General features: G+C 40.7%; 1 long non-coding RNA gene across 1 annotated transcript; it reads right to left on the bottom strand.

Moving 5' to 3' along the window:
- Positions 1 to 3374, bottom strand: LOC123732143 (uncharacterized). Its single transcript, XR_014391312.1, has 3 exons — positions 3302 to 3374; positions 1189 to 1287; positions 1 to 390 (listed from the first exon to the last, which is right to left on the bottom strand). It is a non-coding gene; the product is annotated as an uncharacterized LOC123732143 (long non-coding RNA).
- Between the last annotated feature and the right edge of the window lie 2283 nt (positions 3375 to 5657).

Raw genomic sequence — 5657 nt, 5'->3', positions numbered from 1 at the left:
ATTAACGAGAGTCTTGTCTTTAAATGGCTGTAAAATAGTCATATGTTTGAGAAATTGAAGTAATAGGATTTTTAAGGTTTTGAAAATCGCGCCACAGGATAGCAGTGGCTGTTACGTAGGTGGGACGAATTAGTCCCGCCTAGCCTAGAGAGGATAAATCCATAAATAATATATGTCTTGTGCTTTTGGCAATGATTTATGTATAATACTTATGTATAATAAGTGATACCATATATGTCTCCAAAGCATTTTGTCTTCATTTTGGCACATTGATTTATGCTCATTTCTCAAGATTAACTCAGGTTTTCGCCCAGCGATTAAGGAGTTGGAGCTGTGGCAGGAGTTGGACCTGTGGCTGAAAGGTGGCTGGTTTGAATCCCGGGCCGGGCGCTGGAAAAAACAGGAGGAATTGATCTGACCACTGGAGGGTTGCTGGGTTCACATCCTCAAAACATTCACCTTTCATTGATCAGAACTCTAGAGGTTCTTCTTCACTGAACCCAAATATATATATAACTTTTAGTAATTCCATATATTAAGGAAGTGATAGAAGCCTTTTTGGTTCTATAAGGAACCTTCTTTTCTAAGAGTGTAAAATAAACACGTTTTTCTTTTGATTATTTAATTATCCACATCATGTTATTTCAAGTTATCCCTTTGGAGCGCAACATCACATTGTTAAAAAAATGATCCTAAATTTGGCATGGCTATAAATTGGGCAATTGAAGACATCTAGGGCGTAATCTGTGTTCGATGAAAATGAACATTGTATGCAACGTTGCAGGCAACATTATTGGCAAGGGACTTGATGCCTACTATGCCAAAGCTATTTAGAGTTGTTAAACGGGTGTGAAGAGTGTGTTGATATAACGGGAATATTGTCAAAATTCTTCTTGTAACAACGATCAGAATTGGTAAAGAAAATATGCATTCCATTATATTAGGCAATAATTAAGAGTAGGCAAAGTGGTCGTGTCATGTGAAAATTCTATCAAATGTGTTACATTGCAACGAGTACAGTTAGGGTGCCATGGAGCCCCTGCAGTACCTCCACAGACCCCGGATTGAGAACCCCTGATTTAGCAGATGCTCTTATCCAGAGAGATTTACAGTAACTGCATTCATCTTAAGATAGCTATTTATTTTGGAAATAAAGTTAATAAATTCTTCATAAAATTGTCATCTTACCTCTTAGCTTTGGTGTCATGTCCCCCAGAGAGATGCATTTTAGAGGCAGGGCCCCCCTCCTCTCTCTCCCCAGAGAGACTCATTTTAGAGCACTGACCCCTAAACAGAGATCCAACATGTTGATTGTGGTCAACACAGGGACAACTAAACAGAGATCCAGCATGTTGGTTGTGGTTAACACAGTGACAACTAAACAGAGATCCAGCATGTTGGTTGTGGTTAACACAGTGACAACTAAACAGAGATCCAGCATGTTGGTTGTGGTTAACACAGTGACAACTAAACAGAGATCCAACATGTTGGTTGTGGTTAACACAGTGACTAATTCTTGAATGTCAATTGTTCTCATTCATTCATTATCTCTTTGAGAAATATATTTTTAACAACTTTCTCTTTTACTTCTCTACATTCATGAAGAAAAAGATGTACTATTTACTCCATACATTTTCCCTGACACCCAAAAGTACTCGTTACATGTTGAATGCTTAGCAGGACAGAAAACGGTCCAATTTGAACACTTATCAAGAGAACATCCCTACTGCCTCTGATCTGGAGGACTAACTAAACAGAGAACATCCCTGGTCATCCCTACTGCCTCTGATCTGGAGGACTAACTAAACAGAGAACATCCCTGGTCATCCCTACTGCGGACTCACTAAACAGAGAACATCCCTGGTCATCCCTACTGCCTCTGATCTGGAGGACTCACTAAACAGAGAACATCCCTGGTCATCCCTACTGCCTCTGATCTGGAGGACTCACTAAACAGAGAACATCCCTGGTCATCCCTACTGTCTCTGATCTGGAGGACTCACTAAACAGAGAACATCCCTGGTCATCCCTACTGCCTCTGATCTGGAGGACTCACTAAACAGAGAACATCCCTGGTCATCCCTACTGCCTCTGATCTGGAGGACTCACTAAACAGAGAACGTCCCTGGTCATCCCTACTGCCTCTGATCTGAAGGACTCACTAAACAGAGAACATCCCTGGTCATCCCTGCCTCTGATCTGGAGGACTCACTAAACACAAATGCTTCATTTTTAAATGATGTCTGAGTGTTGGAGTGTGACCCTGGCTATCCGTAAATTAAAATAACAAGAAAATTGTGCCGTCTGGTTTGCTTAATAAAAGGAATTTTAAATTATCACTACTTTACTTTTACTTTTGATGCTTAAGTATATTTTAGCAATTACATTTACTTTTGATACTTAATTATATTTGAAACCAAATACTTTGACTTTTACTGAAGAAGTATTTTACTGGGTGACTTTCACTTTTACTTGAGTCATTTTCTATGAAGGTATCTTTACTTTAACTCCAGTATGAGAATTTAGTACTTTTTCCACCACTGTTCTAACGTTCTAGAGACATATGAGCCACAGTTTCAACAGACATTTTGTAACTGCGTGGGCTACAAAGTTACTTTCAGTTTCATATAAGGAAATAAAACAACGGTCACAGGGTGAATTTGTTTTGCATTGCCCGGCTCCCCGGGTGCGCAGAGTTTACGCATTTTAGACCATTCCATTGGTCCTTAAAATAAAACTCCACGCACCTGTAGCACCGGGCCATGCAAAACGAACTTTCCACTGTCGCAGGGCACTGAGACACAGAGTTCTAAACCCAGATGCGTTTCTTCAAGACATCTCTCTTACGTTATTTTAGCTAAACATATAATTTACTCGTAACCACGTTTAGCTGTGTTTTTTCCTCCAAAACGTGAGTTACTGTAGGACTTTAATAATTGTTAACAGATCTACCAAACCCAAAAGTTTTAATTTGAGAATGTTAATTTGTATGCCTCAAATATTAAACTGTCTTAAAATATTTAATGATTAGTTGAATCAGGTGTGTAAGTGCTGGTAAGAACAAAAGGATTGAGAAACCCTGAGATAAACATAAAACCATATAATGTAAAAGCTCCTCCACCATCTTTACCAGACGTTTTACTGATAACATCTAGACCTACTGATTAGTTTCCACTTTGAAAACTGCTGTCTGTCAGCAACTCAGCTCAAGTAGCAGTTCTACTAACTAGTAATATCTCATTCCTAGTATTCATTCTCTTACTCTGTCCATTAGAATAGATTATTGTTCAGAAATACTTACTTTATTTTTCAATAATCTCCATGTAGTGTTTTCTGCTCTGTCGTCTCAAAATGGATCCTGAACAAAAGAACAACTTTACTTTCTGTTTCAATCAGCCGCCTCCCCACCCTGAAAATAAAGTGTTTTATTGGTATCATCCACTAGATGGCAGTAAACACCTGCTGTAACTACACTTTACAACTATGTGTTCGGTTTCATACAGGCAGTGTCCCAGAGTTAGATTGCTGATCTAGGATCAGGTCCCCCCCTCTCCATGTAATCTGATTCATTATGATTTAGCATCAGTTCCCTCCTCTCCATGTAATCTGATTCATTATAATCTAGGATCAGGTCCCCCTCTCCATGTAATCTGATTCATTATGATCTAGGATCAGGTCCCCCCCTCTCCATGTAATCTGATTCATTATGATCTAGGATCAGGTCCCCCCTCTCCATGTAATCTGATTCATTATGATATAGGATCAGGTCCCCCCTCTCCATGTAATCTGATTCATTATGATATAGGATCAGGTCCCCTCCTCTCCATGTAATCTGATTATTTATGATGTAGGATCAGGTCCCTCCTCTCCATGTAATCTGATTCATTATGATCTAGGATCAGGTCCCCCCCTCTCCATGTAATCTGATTCATTATGATATAGGATCAGGTCCCCCCTCTCCATGTAATCTGATTCATTATAATCTAGGATCAGGTCCCCCCTCTCCATGTAATCTGATTCATTTTGATCTAGGATCAGGTCCCCCCTCTCCATGTAATCTGATTCATTATAATCTAGGATCAGGTCCCCCCTCTCCATGTAATCTGATTCATTATAATCTAGGATCAGGTCCCCCCTCTCCATGTAATCTGATTCATTATAATCTAGGATCAGGTCCCCCCTCTCCATGTAATCTGATTCATTATAATCTAGGATCAGGTCCCCCCTCTCCATGTAATCTGATTCATTATGATATAGGATCAGGTCCCGCCTCTCCATGTAATCTGATTCATTATGATTCATCATTATGCTTTGTTTGGCTACTTGTTGTCCATTGTCTGAAGACGCCTATTGTGGTGAAATGTCAGGAACACATTTTTTTAAATGTACTTTTAATCGTTTTAGAAACTTTTAAAAGAACCACATGGATTCTAACTGGGGATTCAGCTAAAACGTGTATTTTTTGGACCAGATAAATTGATACCAACAGTGGACAATTCCCAGCAAAAGCATGGAGCTACAACTGTCAAGAGGAGAACAGGGGGAGTATTCCCCTTGGAGAACCCAGAGTGCAACACTGAAGAAAAACATACTGTAGAATAACAACAATCTCAATCTGAAGCTCTAAAGAAAAAATAGGAATTGTATGAATCAGGAACACAATTCTTCCTCCTGTCCACCTATTGTCCCTGTATGAATCAGGACCACCATTCTTCCTCCTGTCCACCTATTGTCCCTGTATGAATCAGGACCACCATTCTTCCTCCTGTCCACCTATTGTCCCTGTATGAATCAGGACCACCATTCTTCCTCCTGTCCACCTATTGTCCATGTATGAATCAGGACCACCATTCTTCCTCCTGTCCACCTATTGTCCCTGTATGAATCAGGACCACCATTCTTCCTCCTGTCCACCTATTGTCCCTGTATGAATCAGGACCACCATTCTTCCTCCTGTCCACCTATTGTCCCTGTATGAATCAGGAGCACCATTCTTCCTCCTGTCCACCTATTGTCCCTGTATGAATCAGGAACACCATTCTTCCTCCTGCCCCACCTTTTGTCCCTGTATGAATCAGGACCACCATTCTTCCTCCTGTCCACCTATTGTCCCTGTATGAATATTAGTTTGCATCTAATTGAAGAACATACTGCTTTATAGATCCCAGCCTGACAAACAATTGTCTGGACCTTACTTTGAGCACTTGCACTGGGCCTCCATTGAGTCTCCATGTGTCAAGCAGTACAGAGAAACCCCCTCTAGATGACAGCAGAGGCTCTTGGATCTACCCTGTCTATCCACCAGTTTAGTGACCTTGTTCCATCAATATGTCCATACTACTTCACAACCCATTTGAGGTCTTGACCAGCAATGTCCCATTGGGCTCAACCAAGCCGAGAGTGAGGTTCTAGAAAGAGGACTGACTTTCATACCAACTCCTAAACAGGTGGACTGACTTTCATACCAACTCCTAAACAGGTGGACTGACTTTCATACCAACTCCTAAACAGGTGGACTGACTTTCATACCAACTCCTAAACAGGTGGACTGACTTTCATACCAACTCCTAAACAGGTGGACTGACTTCCATACCAACTCCTAAACAGGTGGACTGGCTTTCATACCAACTCCTAAACAGGTGGACTGACTTTCATAC

This window comes from Salmo salar, unplaced genomic scaffold, assembly GCF_965601325.2.
Source record: "Salmo salar unplaced genomic scaffold, fSalSal1 ptg000322l, whole genome shotgun sequence".
Lineage (NCBI taxonomy): Eukaryota > Metazoa > Chordata > Actinopteri > Salmoniformes > Salmonidae > Salmo > Salmo salar.
The sequence above is the reverse complement of the archived record's forward strand: the minus strand, read 5'-3'. Positions and strand labels throughout refer to the sequence as shown.